Source organism: Silene latifolia, unplaced genomic scaffold (assembly GCF_048544455.1).
Source record: "Silene latifolia isolate original U9 population unplaced genomic scaffold, ASM4854445v1 scaffold_20.1, whole genome shotgun sequence".
Classification (NCBI taxonomy): Eukaryota; Viridiplantae; Streptophyta; class Magnoliopsida; order Caryophyllales; family Caryophyllaceae; genus Silene; species Silene latifolia.
Genome location: NW_027413163.1, coordinates 12,359,292 through 12,375,013, shown reverse-complemented (window position 1 = coordinate 12,375,013; position 15,722 = coordinate 12,359,292). Strand labels below are relative to the sequence as shown.

General features: G+C 34.0%; 1 long non-coding RNA gene and 1 other non-coding gene across 2 annotated transcripts; both read right to left on the bottom strand.

Annotated features, from left to right (window-relative positions):
- Nucleotides 1-704: 704 nt before the first annotated feature.
- TRNAL-AAG (transfer RNA leucine (anticodon AAG)) lies at nt 705-785 on the bottom strand. The gene has a single exon. It is a non-coding gene; the product is annotated as a tRNA-Leu (tRNA).
- Nucleotides 786-8,392: 7,607 nt separating this feature from the next.
- On the bottom strand, nt 8,393-9,652 carry LOC141638494 (uncharacterized). The gene is made up of 2 exons (XR_012542095.1): nt 9,561-9,652; nt 8,393-9,328 (listed from the first exon to the last, which is right to left on the bottom strand). It is a non-coding gene; the product is annotated as an uncharacterized LOC141638494 (long non-coding RNA).
- Between the last annotated feature and the right edge of the window lie 6,070 nt (nt 9,653-15,722).

The window sequence follows — 15,722 nt, the reverse complement described above, 5'->3', positions numbered from 1 at the left end:
GTATTTAGATGTATTCATGTATGAACCTCAAAAAAATTTATTTTCATTTAAGCAACCTTTTATTACCATAAGTTTAAGTGTTATTCTATAGATAATATTAATTGTTATGTTTTGATGTTATGGATGACCAAGATAAATATTTTATTATTTGTAATAGTGATAAAATAATATTTTCAATGAAAAAACTTTCTTAGAAATCCGCACCCCCGTTACTAGAATCCTGGAGACGCCACTGTTTAAAGTATCGTCGTCTATTATATATATCGTGTCCATATATTCTCATGAAATCACAAATCAATAATACAATTCTCTCTTATACAATCTCCCCCCTTATAATCTTAACAGAGATCTTTTAGACTGAGTGTCCGAGTAGGTGGGAATGTGGGATTGCAATATAGCATCATAACACAATTTAAATGATTCACTCTATGCGTAAGGTTTTATAATCAAGAACTAAAAATTGACTAATTCAATTCAAGGAAATTTATAATCACCTTCAAATCTTAGTGACAGAGAGGATAACGCAAATAATTTGTCCACGTATAGCTTATTGAGGAGCTGAGGTTAGCAAGTATTAGGATTGAAAAAACGATAAAATAAAATTGAATACTAGAACTGTCCATTAATTAAGACCAGGAAGTTTATTAGGATGGACAAAGTGACGCACTGACGTATTTAAAGCTAAAAAAAATAAAAAATAGAAATGTTGAGAGTGGGATTTGAACCCACGCCCTTTCGGACCAGAACCTTAATCTGGCGCCTTAGACCAACTCGGCCATCTCAACTCGTTGTGAAGTGTCGCTTTTACATGTTATTTGTATAAAATTACAACCGTTGTTTAAAGGCAACATTTAATGCAAATATGTAATCTATGCATTGTAAAAAACTTACGGCATAGTATTATTTTCGACATTGATTGATTTCTATATGTAATTACTAGTTTGAATGCCCGTGCGTTGCAACGGGGTAATTAACTTATTTATAATGCAAAAAAAAAAAAACGTTATAAGCGTTTAATGTTTACATTATATGTCTAATGATTTGTTTACATATTATTAAAATATTTCTTTCAAAAAAAAAAAAAAGATTAATATATACGTGGGTTAACTCTTATTTATAATTATATAATCACCCTACCTTATATTAATCTTTCGATGTGGGACAATTCTACTATTTATAAGTAATAAATTCACAAAAATTGGATTTTTTTTCTGATATGGGACAATTCTAATATTTATACGTAATATATATTTATCAAACATGCATTATTTTTCAATGTGGGACAAATAACATACTCAGAATTACACCATCTTTTTTGCACTTAGTTCGACATCCAACCAGATCTCGAATACCGAATACAGACAATTGCTACTCATTATATCTAATAGTTATATTTAAATTTAATAATATGATCAAGTACTCTCCATTAATATTTGTACGTTGTTTTTCTTCAAAAAAAAAATTAAAATAATTGAGATACGGAAATTTCCCGTAGTACCCCTTAGTTTTGTTAGATTTTCCATGTTACCCCTACTTTTAAAAATCTGCCCATGGTACCCTTGAGGTTCCATTTTTTTGCCCATGGTACCCTCTAATGTAAAGGCTGTTAAATGGACGTTAAGTTTGATGGCGTGGCAATAAAATAACAATTAAAAAATAATACCCCCTTTATTGTTTTATTGGTACGGATATCTCTCTTTTAAATGCAAATTTAATTAACTATATCATTATAATATTGGAAATTTCTCATGGTAACCTTGAACTTTGATAGATTACACATGCTACTATTGACGTTTGTTTTCTATTTTTTTATCATAATTAAAATATGTGCAAATGATAAGAACCTATACTCTAATGATAGAATATTTTTTAACACAATTCTAATTATATTATTTAAACATTGTATATTTACGGATTTACCACACCTACATTATTTTTCAATATGGGACATATAAATTCTATAGGTAGAAAATATAATGATATAAACTTTTAACAGCTCTCCAAGACAATACTTAAGCGACTCAAAAGATTTTGGATTGATGCCTAAGTTCTAAGGATGCTCATAGAATCACCCACCTTATGTTATATTTTGATATGGGAAAATTCTATTTTTTATATGTAGTATATTTATCACACCTATATTATTTTTCAATGTGGGAGATATAACATACTATGAAATACACCATCTTTAATATGTGCAAATTATATAAAATCTATATATACTCTAATGATAACATTTCTTACCATGAATCTAATAATATTATTTTCATAATTTCTTTACCGACATTATTTTGTCAAATGAAATTTAAAAGTTTTTATATGAAAATTAGAAACATCACCTGAATATAAAATAAGAAATACATAGTATATATTATAATAACTAAAAGATTTTCCAAACATTAACTTAGGTTAGAAATCATTATTGTAGAAACAGTAATATAAACTCTTTTAAGAGTTATCTCTGACAATACTTAAGGGAATCAAAAGATTTTGGGTTATGACTTCTATTTATAATCATAAGATCACCATGCCTTACGGTAATCTTCCGATGTGGGACAATTTTAATATTTATACATAGTATATTCACCACACTTACGTTACTTTTCAATGTAGGACAAATAACATACTAACTACTAAGTACACCATTTTTTTTGTACCTACTTTGAGATCAACCCGATTTAATAATGAGAAAATACAATACAATACAATATACACTCTAATGATAGCATTTTTTTGTCACAATCTAATTATATAATTTTCATACGATATTTTTTTTTTCAAATGAAATATAAAGTTTTTATATCAAAATAATAAACATCACTTTAATATAATATAGAAAATGTATATATATGGGACTTTTCTATTACTAGTTGGTTGCACGGCGCGCGATGCGCGCCGTCCCCCAAGTTATTCTGATCGTTCACGTTTTAAATGCGTAGTTGTGAATCTTGATTTGGTTGGTTTTCTATACATTTTGAGTGGCGATCACAATGAAATTATTGTCGTTATAATTTTTTGGTTGTTCGAATCGATTGCAAACAAGATCACATTCGTAAAGATTTCGTTATAACTTTGTTGGGAACTTGAATATACAATCTGGTTCGGTTGTCTGTACACATTGGATGTCGATCACAATGAAATCTTCTTATTATATTATTTTGATGGTTGAATCAATTGCACACAAAATTATAACCATTCGTAAATAATTTGTATTTAACTTTGCTGAGAGCATGAATATCCGAATATAACTACACTTTTTGCTTAGATGGTTAATTGTTAAAGAACACAACTACATAAGACATTAGTATTATATTGTACTTTGCGAAGTAACGTAAACATCACATCTCCTCCTCCTCTTCCTCCTAATACTAATCGCTCTTTTCCTCTTAGCCCTCCTCAATCCTCCTCTTATTTCTCCTCTTATTTCTCCTTTTCCTCAACCTTCCTCGCCCACTACTTCGTATCTCCCTCTTTTCTCTTCAACGTCGTTGCATCCTAAACCACCTTCTCTTCTTCAACCTTGTAGTCCCTTTTCCCTTTCTCCTTCCCTATGTCCTCCTTCTTTCCTTTCCCCTTCCTCCTCTCATATACCTACTATGTTCCTTTATCCTCCTCTTATATATATCCTCCATTTCCTCTCCTCCTCATGCTTCTCTCGTATTACTCCTCTCTTTTTTCCTCCTCCGCGCACATCTTCCCCTTTCTCCTTCCCGCCGCTTTCCCTTTCCTCTTACCATTCACATCCTTCAATTTCCTTCTCTTTATCCCATATTCTTTCCCCTTACTTTCTTTATGGACATCCATCTCTTTCCCTTTCCCCTCATCTGCATTATCCTCCTTCCTCTTCTCCTCCTACTATTTGTCCTCCTACCCTTACCCTTACCCTCTTCCTCCTTTCTACCTTATTCCTCTCCCTCTCCCCCTCGTCCGCCTCTTACCCTTTCTCCTTTCTCTTTAACATTGCCGCCTCATCCTCCTCCACCTTTTTATCAGCCTCCTTATCCATTTTCCTATTCATCCTCCCCCTTTTATTATTGTGGCTCCCTGCCTTCTCTTCTGTTTCCTTCGTCATTTTTCCTATACTTATTCCAAGAAAATGACATTTTGATTAATATTGTCTCGACTAACTGATACATTAGTGAAAATGAAACTTGATAGGTTTAATATATTTTTTTCTATTTATTTTAATTTCATCATTTTAATCATTTCTCTTTCTATTACTACTCCTACTCCTACTCCTACTCCTCTTTATCTTCATACTACTCGCCTTCCCTCCTTATCCCATACTACTCCTCTTTCTCCAATTTATCCTCTCTCACAGTTTATCCTTTTTCTCTTCAACGTTTTTGAGCCCTCAAACACCTTATCTCCTCCCCACTTTTCTACTCATACTATTCGGCATTCTCCCTTTACCCTTCCTAATTCTCCTCCACCTCTTTCCCCTCGTTCATCTCCCTCGCCATCCCCCCCATCCTTCTATTTCTCTCTCCCTTTTCTCTCCAATGTCGTTGCATACTCGCATCCTAAAAGCTCCCCCTTTTCATCCTCGTGGTCCTTATCCGTAACTTTCTCCTTCCTTCTCCCATATACCTTCCATGTCCTCTCATCCTCTTATATATCCTCTATTTACCCTCTTCACCCACTTGTTCTCATACTGTTATTCCTCCTATTTTTCCTCGTACCACTCCTCCATATATTCTTGTTTCTCCTCCCTTCCTCTTTTTCTTTCCTTTTATCGTTCACATCCTTCTATTTCCCACTCTCTACCTAATATTTTCCTTTTTTTTTTTCTCCTTCTCAACCTACATCCCTTCCCCCCATCCGTATTCTCCTTCTTTCTCTTCTTCTTATACTATTTGTCCTACCATCCTTAGCCATTCCCCTATCTCTTCCCCCCCCCCCCCCATTCCCCACCCATTCCCCTCATTTTCTTCTTTCCCCCTCTATTTTCTCTTTAACGTTGTCACCTCCTAATCTTATCCTCCTCCCTCTTCTCATCCTCCCTGACTAATGAAAATGAAAGGGATATTTAACGGGAATAATCCAACCTATGCGTACCCTTCTCATATTAATCCATGCTTAAGTTTAACTCAGAAAAAACCGACCTAGCGCATCATTTAACTTCTATTGAACTTGGACAATTTTTGACCTGTTGTAACAGGTATCCTATTAGGTCACTTGATGTGGTCCCATTTTTTTGTTTTTAATCTTTTTGAAACGTATTACCTGCCCCCATCTTGTTCTTTTTCTTCAACTTTTTCCTTTTCCTCATTTTTCTTCTTCTCCTCCTTTTTCCTCCAATGTTCTTCATCTTCTTCTTTTTCCTCCATTTTTCCTTGATTTTCTATTTCATATTATTTGTTCCCTATTTTTTTGTAGCTGTTAATTAATGAAGACACAAAGTTCTTCACTAAACTCAAGTTGTTCAAACCATACAAGTATACAACAACTTCAAAGTAACCGAATCCAAAGAATTAACCTATTAAAATTTCAAATTATTAAATTAAACATTGGATTTAACAGTTGGCTGAATAATAATACCAGTTCATTCAAAGTCGTTCAATTTATCATCAATTCAGATCATTTATCCTTGTTACAAAATACTACAAATAAACTTGACCAAATACACCCCACTCCTTATACGAATAAATTGATTTTACTTGATTTAACACAAGAAAGAAACTTGTTCAAAAATATAGTAAACATTAGTGGAATTCATCATCGCCCTAATGCTATACACACTCAAAAAAGACAAATTAATGCCACCTTGAAATGAAAAACGTGTTTTAGTTTGAAAGACAAACATAAGAGTCAAGAATGTCAAAAAAGTGAGAGTTAGGAATGGAAATCGCATAAAAATTGAATGAATAGGATTGAAAATCGAAATAAATAGCGAAACTTACATGCGCCATATGAAACTTCAGTGCTTGATGATCATCAATCAATGATGGAATGAACTTAGCCACTTAAGGGAATTTTGTTTTAATTTAGGAGTAGAATACGGAGAAAGAATTTAGGGATTTCATTTTCAATTTAGGGATTTGTGTTCTTAATTTGGGATATTTTTTGTTCAAGTGAGGAAGACGGATGATATGTGTTTAAGAAGTCAAGGGAACCGGTACACTAGGTATCCCTTCCATAAGTTCAATAGAAGTTAAATGATGCGCTAGGTCGGTTTTTTCTCAGTTAAACTTAAGCATGGATTAATATGAGAAGGGTACGCATAGGTTGGATTATTCCCGTTAAATATCCCAAAATGAAATTCGAAACGTTTGATAATTTTATTTTAAAGTAGAATTCTGTTATAATTTTTTAAATTTCTTATTATAACCAATTCTCTTTCTATTACTACTATTCCACCTCCCTTTTCTCCTCTTTCTACTCGCCATTTGCCTCTTAACCTCTCTTCCTCTACCTCTCATTCTCCCTCTTTCTTGTCCTCCTTTTTATCTCTCCATTTTTTCCATGACGTCCACGCGAGCTTAACCACCTCCTTCTCCCCTTTCTCTCTCCTTCATTTTCTCTCATAACACTCTTCCACTTTGTCCCTGAACTATTCATGCTTATCTTTCCCCTCCACATCCATTTCTCTCCTTTTCCTCTTATAGTTCACATCCGGTGATTTGCTTAAAATAATGTATGTCTATATAGACTTCATTATAAAGGGTTACGATACTTAGATTCTCTAATAGAATCAATTATATATATATTATGTAACGTACACATCATCATCCAACGCTTGAAATTGTGAATATTGGATCATTTTTTGTTAACATATAAATCATTGAGAGAACACGGACGGGAAGGAGATGGAGAGGATACAAATGACATAATAAGGTGCTAATTAAAGGAAACAAACATAAAACATTTTATTCAGAGCACCAAGCCGAAAAAATTATTTCATTCAGTGATTGAGCATCAAGCCGAAAAAAAATACTTTTCTCACCGTTAACATAAATTTGGTAGAATTTTACAAAAAAATAAAAAATAAAAGGTGGTGATTAGACAAAAAATAAATAAAAGGTAGTTGTTCAGAGAACACCATAAATAAAAGGTAGTTTCTTCCCAAAAAACTCCTTATTATAAGGTCAAATGTTTTGATGGTTAAATGTCCTTACAAGTCACATTCTTGGGCATTTTGTCTTAAACTTCCATAAACTTATAGGATCTGAACTGAATTGAACTGAACTTATAGGATCTGAAGTGAACTTAAATTAAGTGACTTTAAGTCCAAAAGAACAGGGCCTTTTTTAGCGATCTTTTTTTTTAAATTTCTAGTACATTTTATTTCAGCTAATTTATTATATTTTCAATTAGCAATGTGGCTCGTCAACCACCTTACTCCGGGCTAATCGACTTAGGTTGTTTGCCTCAAAACAAAACGTATTGCAACAATAATTGCACAAATGTCGGATGCGCGCCGTCCCCCAAGGTATTTTAATCGTTTACGTTTCATATGTATAGTAGCAAATCTTGATTTGATTTGGTTTTCTATACATTTGGAGTGGCAACCACTATAAAATTCTTGTCGTTTTATTTTTTTCGATGTTCAAATCAATTGCAAACAATATCACATTCGTAAATATTTCGTATCTAACTTTGCTGGAACATGGATATATGCCCTTTGCCTATATAGGTCATTCGCTTTACGCGTGGAACTTTGTAGGTCTTTATATGATCCCGGTTGTATGCTTCGTGTAGGGTCCTCCAAGATATTTTCATCGTTGATGTTTCACGCGGGTGTCTGCGTATTTTTTTATGAGCTCGTACATGTTTAGTGTTGCTAAAATTAAACTATTGTTGTACTACATTGATGGTTGAATCATTTGGAAACAAAATTACAAGCATTCGTAAATAATTCGTATTTAGTTTTGGTAAGAGTCTGATATAGCTACGCATTTTGCTTGGATGGTTAATTGTCAAAGAACATAATCACATTGAATATATAAGACATCAGCAACTCCCTATAGTACCGTCCTATAGCATAGGACTGGCCAAAAGAAGAAAAGCCCAAAGTTAATATATAATTACATTCATATTTCAGTTTTATATTGATTACCCGATATCTTATAATGAATACCGACATATTTAAATATGCAAGTTATCAAGATAAAGTTTCATGTTACCAAACTAAACGAAGGGCTAGTTCATAATGGTCAGCTGACTGAAGTCACTGACGCCTGCCTGGTTTGCCAGACACCTGGACTAGAACCAACTTTTTTTCACAGCATAGCTACATACATTAACTTCTGAAGTTTCAATCAACTCAGTTCATATATTCAACTAATTTGAATTACGATCACCTCCAAAATGTAGCAAGAAAAATGACTATAGCAGAAACGAGATTATATTTGATCGAGTCGGAGTAGTAAACATCTTCAAAAGAACACCAGGAACACAAAAATGCTATTGATTGATTACAGTTAACTCAGATTTACAAATGGTTGAGAAAGCATCTAGTTGAGTTTACATTCACAACGAACAAGAAATTAACACTACTACTCCGTATGTGTGAAAGAATATCACAAGTTATAATAAACTATTGGATATACATCACCGGTAATAGTTTGAAAATGGAGTCATGTATATAAGTTAAGTCTTGGATTGTGTGCCAACTGAACCACATAAAATTGAGTTCAAAATTGAAAGAGTAAGAAATCACAACTCACGGGGAGAACAGAGCCAAATTTTGCGCTTTTGCGAGTTTGTACCAAATGGAAAGACCAACTTATGAAAGACTTCACAGTCAAGAATCTAAAATGGCAATAGATTCTCACCTTGCCTTCAAACCATATACGTCATCGTACCTGAATCAAATGTGAGTTTGGCACACTCAAATTCGAAATACTTCTCCGAGAATTCTTCCGTAAGATAGCATAGAAATAGTTTACGACAAGCTTCCTGACAAACCAGGAATATTTTCTTGCCCTTATATCTCCATGACCAAGAAGATTAACCACCCCTGAGTCTTTAGCCTGTCGAATGAAAGACAGCTCTCTCTCAAGACTTTGTTCTGAATCTAATGTGTCTGATGGTGTTCCCGACTTCACCTCTTGCGAGCTGCTTGAGCTGCTCGGTTCTGAAATGTGCTTCTTTGTGTCATTGAAATCAACTAAAAGTGGAACATTGAGGGAATAAATACTTCCATTTGGGGCAACGAGGTATCTCGAGACGGACTCGTCTTCCGTATAGGTATCCCCAGCTTCGTCACCGTCACTTTCAAGTTACCGTTCTTGGGCTTCTCGGTGAATAAATTTCTCAAGACTTTCAATAAGCAGTTGTTCAAATATTTGATGGGTCTCTTTGAGAACATCTTTATACCCCATACCTGTTGATCACAGATGGATATTGATTATAAAATCGAAGTTGCACCGAATGACCGCCATTTCGCAGCAATGACGTAAGGATACACAGTTTTTGAATCGCCATTATTTCATCATAATCCAGACCCAAAAATTGGTTAGATTTTTATTTTTTTTGGAAATGAAGCAATTTAGCATCCTCTCCTAATTCAAATAAAAATAATAAGTGACAAGATTTTCAAATTTGTGTTGTCTTACCTAGAAATGCAATGAAACATGTGATAGCTCTTTGAGCATACGCGTCGAAAGAGAAATCTTTCGTTCTGCAAAGACCGATGGAACTGGACATCCTTGACGCAGACAAAAATAATCATAGTGAATAGCAGGAAGAGTGGTTAGGAAATGACCAAATATGGCAGAACCCCCTCACCAGCTCATTGTACACCAAACCAATTCCGTGTGCTCGATTGTCCCAAGACTTGGACCGAGTCATGTCTCGAATATCCATCGACATCTTTTGTCTAACTTTAGTCTCATATTTAAGTCGATTTCCATAATTCCATACAGACATTATCAAAAACATAACTCCAAAAAAGAGTAGTATGATCCATTTTCCCTCGTAGAAGGCAAATCAAATGCTCTATACAATAGGAAAGATTTGTAGTAAAATTGTATCCAAAACACCCACCTCCTATTCTCCCTCCCAATCCAAACAAAACCTAAGGGCTTATTTGGATACCAAAATTGGAGGGAAAGGGAGGGAAGGGGGAAGGAGAGAAACAAAATCCCTTATTTTGATAACAATTGGTGTATGAGGGATTCATTTTCTCTTCTCCAAGGCAAACCAAAAAAGGGAAGTGTGTATGTCCCTAGCTAGCCAATAAGACATATTGCCAAACTTAAGAATTAAACTCTCATTACGAAAGAAAAGGGGAAGTGTCTATGTCCCTGGCTTCTGTTCCAGAAATGCCCATGGAAAGACCAATAACAGCCTAAAGTACAAAGTAACAACAGTTAATGCACTAAAAAACTTAGATGCTACTCCATTATGGTAATCAGGAATCAATTGTGTGTGTGTGTAAAATTTAGTTTAGGACCAAAAAAAGATCTCGTAAAGAGCAGTAATGTCATTAGTACCATCACTGGTGACATCCACGACTTGACCCTCCTTTTATAGAGCGTGCACAAGCAACAACTTCTCATTCGGAAATGACCCTCCCATAACCTGTAGACAACCAAACACCGATGTTAGATTTGTTGATAGCCATGAGAATTTTTAAGCATTCATGACCCTCACCCCAACTAACTTAAAGGAAAGGATTTGGCTTAATTATGAAGAAAATTCTTTAAGAATTTAAATAGTTGGCTTTCGTTAAGCACATGTGTCGGGAGCGGACCTAAGACAAAAGAAAAATCAAAACCTTTTCCTTCTGATACTTATAATTTAGATAGCGTAGGAAGTATGCCCGAAGGATAGAGCTGTTTACTTTGATCAGAAGTCATCCTCAGTTACCTAAGTTCACTTGTCATCCATTGAGCTTCCGCTTGTAGCCCTTCTCCCTTCCCCCCGCTCCTTCCTCCTCCCTCTCCCTTCTCCTTCAACAACATCACATGTCCAGAAAGAATCAAACCTGCGGAGTTGACCTCTAGAAAAAATGAAGATTAAACGAGGAGAAGGCTAGCGGTCATCCCAGCAGAGGATACCTGTGGAAAGTTGCATTATTTAAGATACCCGTGTCGGAGAATTAGGGTAACACAGCTGTCAGTACAAACCATTTGACTTGCTTTGACTTTAAAAATTAACCTTCTAACTAAAAAAAATATGAGCAATATGAAATTCAAGTTCATCATCTAAGCTAGCTAGCATTAACACCTCCACATTCAACTAAAACGAATACGACAATAACCACCACTAAATGTTTAAAATCCAAGTTCATTTACTTTCCGAAATCAAAAAACTTCCATGAGATACAAGTATACAACTAAATTTATAAACAAACACAACTCGACTATCCCACAAAGCAAATCCTCTCAGGATTAAATTCAAAACTAAGTAAATTCAGTTCACTGAATCAAAATGCAGCAACTATATTAAAAGCTAACATACTACCTTCACCCTATAAATGGCAAAAGATCATATCCCTATAAATGTAGACATATATAATAGCAAAAGAAAGATCATATTGCACATTTGAATATGCTACTCTACGATTAAAGGCACGTAAAACTGATCTGCACGAAAAGGTAATTGCATTTCAACTAAATTCATCCTATAAATGCTTGCTCTCTTATATAGTTGGTCGCGGTGACATCTTGAAACAACAAATGTAACCGCATGTTTAGTTTAGAACAAAACTTTACCTTTGACTCATTTTTTTCCAAGGTAAATGATATTGCTCTCTTGTTAAACTTTGTTCAGTACATGGCTAGTTGTCTCTAAGTACTTGATATTGCTCTCTTGTTAAAAGGTAAATAGTTTAGTTACAATAGAATCACCAACTATTTTGTTGAGTTTGAGCACATACACAAAAGTTGCACCCCACCGGATTTAAAAGAAACAATGGCAATTGGTATGATCGTTTTTGTGTCCTTTAGAATTCTCGACGCTCCGTACTTGATCAAGATAGGAAGTGCAAATGTATCAAAAACTCATACATGAATAAACCAATTATAGACATTTTCCATAAAACTAACCAGATTACTCTTGAAACAGTAATTCGCATACATTCACAAAAAGGTATTTGGAAAAAAGAAATCACAGTCAAGAATTAGTAGTAAGTCAATAAGTCACCATATTGTTCATGTACTTCAATTGTTCGCTGTAGAAATCAATAGCATCAACTCTTCTACCCCAAAGGCCAAGACATCCTATCTGAACAAGAACATGGACAAACCCGTCATTATAAATCAAGATCACTTGCTATGGAATGGCAGTCGTTGTGTAGAAATTCAATCAAAGTAAAAGATGAGTATAAGAAAAAAGGAAGATCAAAGTAAAAGTTACCAACAGCAGCAACAAACAACAATGTTAAAATTGTTTCTAGCTCCTTTTTCTCTCTTTTCAGGTTGCTACGTGAATCATAAGTAAAACTCAGAAATAAACAGAACGTATCCTAAATGAACCAAAAACGTTAAAAATTGACAGAAAATTGATCTGGCCTTTGAAGATCGTCATCACTCACTCCGAATTATTCCAAACACCGTAGCTTAAGGAACCAAAACGTAACCCTAAATGTAAACGATGATGGAGATTAAAGGAATGATAAAGCGAAGGAATGAAATTAGAAGATATATCTTCAAAGACAAGGCTGCTCAGTAAACCCTGAACGTAAACTAATCATAAATAAGCTACATAATCATCCGTTGCAAACCTACATACAAAAAAAAACTCAATAAATAGTAACGTTCTCGCAAGTAAATCACCAGATCTTTAAAAATCTTGGAACTTTACAATAGATCCAAAACATTATGATTATTAAAATCAAGATTAAAATCGAGATGAATTAAGATAAGCAAAATCCATAATCAAACAATAAACCGATGATAATAATACTAACAAACATTAATGGAAACCAAAATTACCTTTTGAGTGGACACCTTCGATTAATCTTTTGGGTAGAAGCAGCCAAGCATGTATGGAGAAGGAACGAGAACAGGGAAAGATAAGGAAGGGGGAATGAATGGTTGTGAATGAGTACAGAGAAAGGATGAAAAGAGAAAACAAGGTGTGACACTGTGGCCTGAGATTGCACAACTACTATAGGGCTGAATGAATAGATAGGGATGAATGAATAACTCAGGCCCAAATCCGTGAGTTTCAAAACTCGCACAAAACAGCCAGCCCAACCCATTTTTGTGACACTATTCATTGTAGAAGTTACTATTCATCGATGAATAGTAACATGGGTGATATACTTTTTTGATAAGGTGTAAGATGTAAGATTTATACATAATATATTATATATTCACAACACATACATTATTTTTCAATGTGAGACATATAACATACTAAAAAGTCTATATCTTTTATATCAAAAAAAATTTGGATTAATACCTAAGTTTCAAGGATGCCTCCTATTTATATTTATAGAATCACCCTACCGTATACTATTATTTCAATGCGAGATACATAATTTAATTATTTAGACGTAGTATGTTCATAATGCCTACATTATTTTTCAATGTGAAAGATATAACATACCAAGAAATACACGTCTCTTCTTAAAAAACCACTATTGTATACATATTATTTTTCTTTGAAGGTAAAAACCACTTAGTCTCGATCATTAAATATGGATCTCTACATCGTACATATAACGACTCATTAAAGCTCTATTACTGCATTCAGAAGACAACCATTAGTAAAATCTTTAGTTTTGTATTGTGTCAGAAGACTACCATTAGTAAAACCTTTTATTTTTTGATTTTCTTGTTCAACTTTTAGTTATTTTTTTATTTTCTTGTTCATATTCTTAACTCTTTCCCGAGTAATTCTCAACGATTTCCACTTTATTTTTATATCATATCGTAGATAACGATAGAAAATCTTACGAGCTCTTTAAAACAATATTTATGAGACTCAACAAATTTTGGTGGATACATAAGTTCCAAATATGCATCCTATTTATAATCATAGGATCACATCACCTTATACTAATCTTTCGATGTGGGACAATTCTACTATTTATATGTAGTATATTCACCGCACCTAAAACTCTCTTTTATATATATATATATATATATATATATATATATATATATATATATATATATATATATATATATATATATATTAGTGATATTTTTGGTTCTCGTGATCTCGTCGAAGTAATCTACGGATTCTACGCAGTTTCTTAATCGCTAGTAAGAAATTTGTAACATAATTGGAGAACAAGACTTTGTATTTATAACTTTTGCATTACATTGTTGACTTCTTGTAGTAATTATACTTCAAATAATCAATTATTACACGTGTTTAATCTGAATTAACATATCAAATTATATAAAAAAAAAACAAAAAAAAAAACAAAAAAAAAACAAAAACAAAAGAGAAATAAGACACAACGTTGACATATTGTGACCTTCAAATTTAGGGCTAGAGCAACCAAGTGGCCACTTCGATTTCTTTCTTAATAACTTATTGATCCTAATACAGTTGGACCGTTAATATTAACTTCTTGTTGATGATCTTTTCTGAAGCATCTTTACTCCTATGTACCTGCCATTTATCACAATTAAGAATCGAGTAAATCGGATACTAGCAGGTGGTGTCGTCTCATTTTCCATATAAATAATAGTTTAAAAAAAACTAATTAGTTACATTCTTTATTGGTTTGTCCATTTCTAAACTTTCTGTTTAAAATATTTGCTTGTTTGTCTAATTTACTATTACATATTCATAACCCGTTTATTTTGAGGTCCAGAAACACATGGAGAATAAAAATGGGTAGAGGGAGTACCTTCCAAGCATCATAATAGTGGCTTGAAGATTAGTCCCGGGAGAGAAGTAAAACGTAGAGCCATCAATGACCCTCAATTTATCGGTACCAAAGACCTTATAGTTAAAGTCGACGACACGCATAAGTTGACAACCACCATGGTAATGCCATATAGTCATGACAGTGTCCCTACAATACTGCTCTAAGGAAGTTGTCACATCAGAGTGGTGTGGTAACAAGTTTAAGGGTGTACTAGCCGTTAAATTGAGAAGTGCTTGAATTGAAGTGTCTTGGTACTTTTGAATTTTGAAAATGCCTTGGAGTTTATTACTTTCTCTATGGTTTGGATACCTTGGACACACCTTTTTAGGTCATTTGGGTCTTGAAAGTAGTTGAAGGTTACGGCCGGGTTATCACTCGGGCTCTTGGATTGAAGTCGTGGGTAACTCGTTGAGATTGGACCCAAGATTTTCTCGATTATGAAACCGCCTTGGAAGGCTATGTCTGCTAGCTTGGACATTAGGTCTATCGCCTTTACTAAGGCCTCTGGTGTTCTTTGCTTCGGCGGTAATGATGAAAGTTGTCTTATCTGCATTATTATGATCAAAAGTATAAATACACTTCTTTGACAATGTATCTTTATACTTTCTCCATCCCAGTTAATAGTTTACATGTAACACCCCCATACTCCAAGTGCCTTACCAGGACCACTTAAGGCATGAAAGTGCTACCATCTCGGTTACCCGAGGCAATGATAATCATAAGACAATAACGAAACGTACTTTATTAAATAAGTTTAAGTGATTACATAACAAAACCAACTGTAAAGTAAAATTAAAACTGTTCTCAAACTATAAACCAACTAAATAAAACTGTCTTAACAACCACAGCGGAAGACTAAAGACTCTGACATGTGATGACTCCATCCCCAGCTAGATCTCTCGCGTATCCAAGATATACCTGTCAAACAACTGCTCACCAC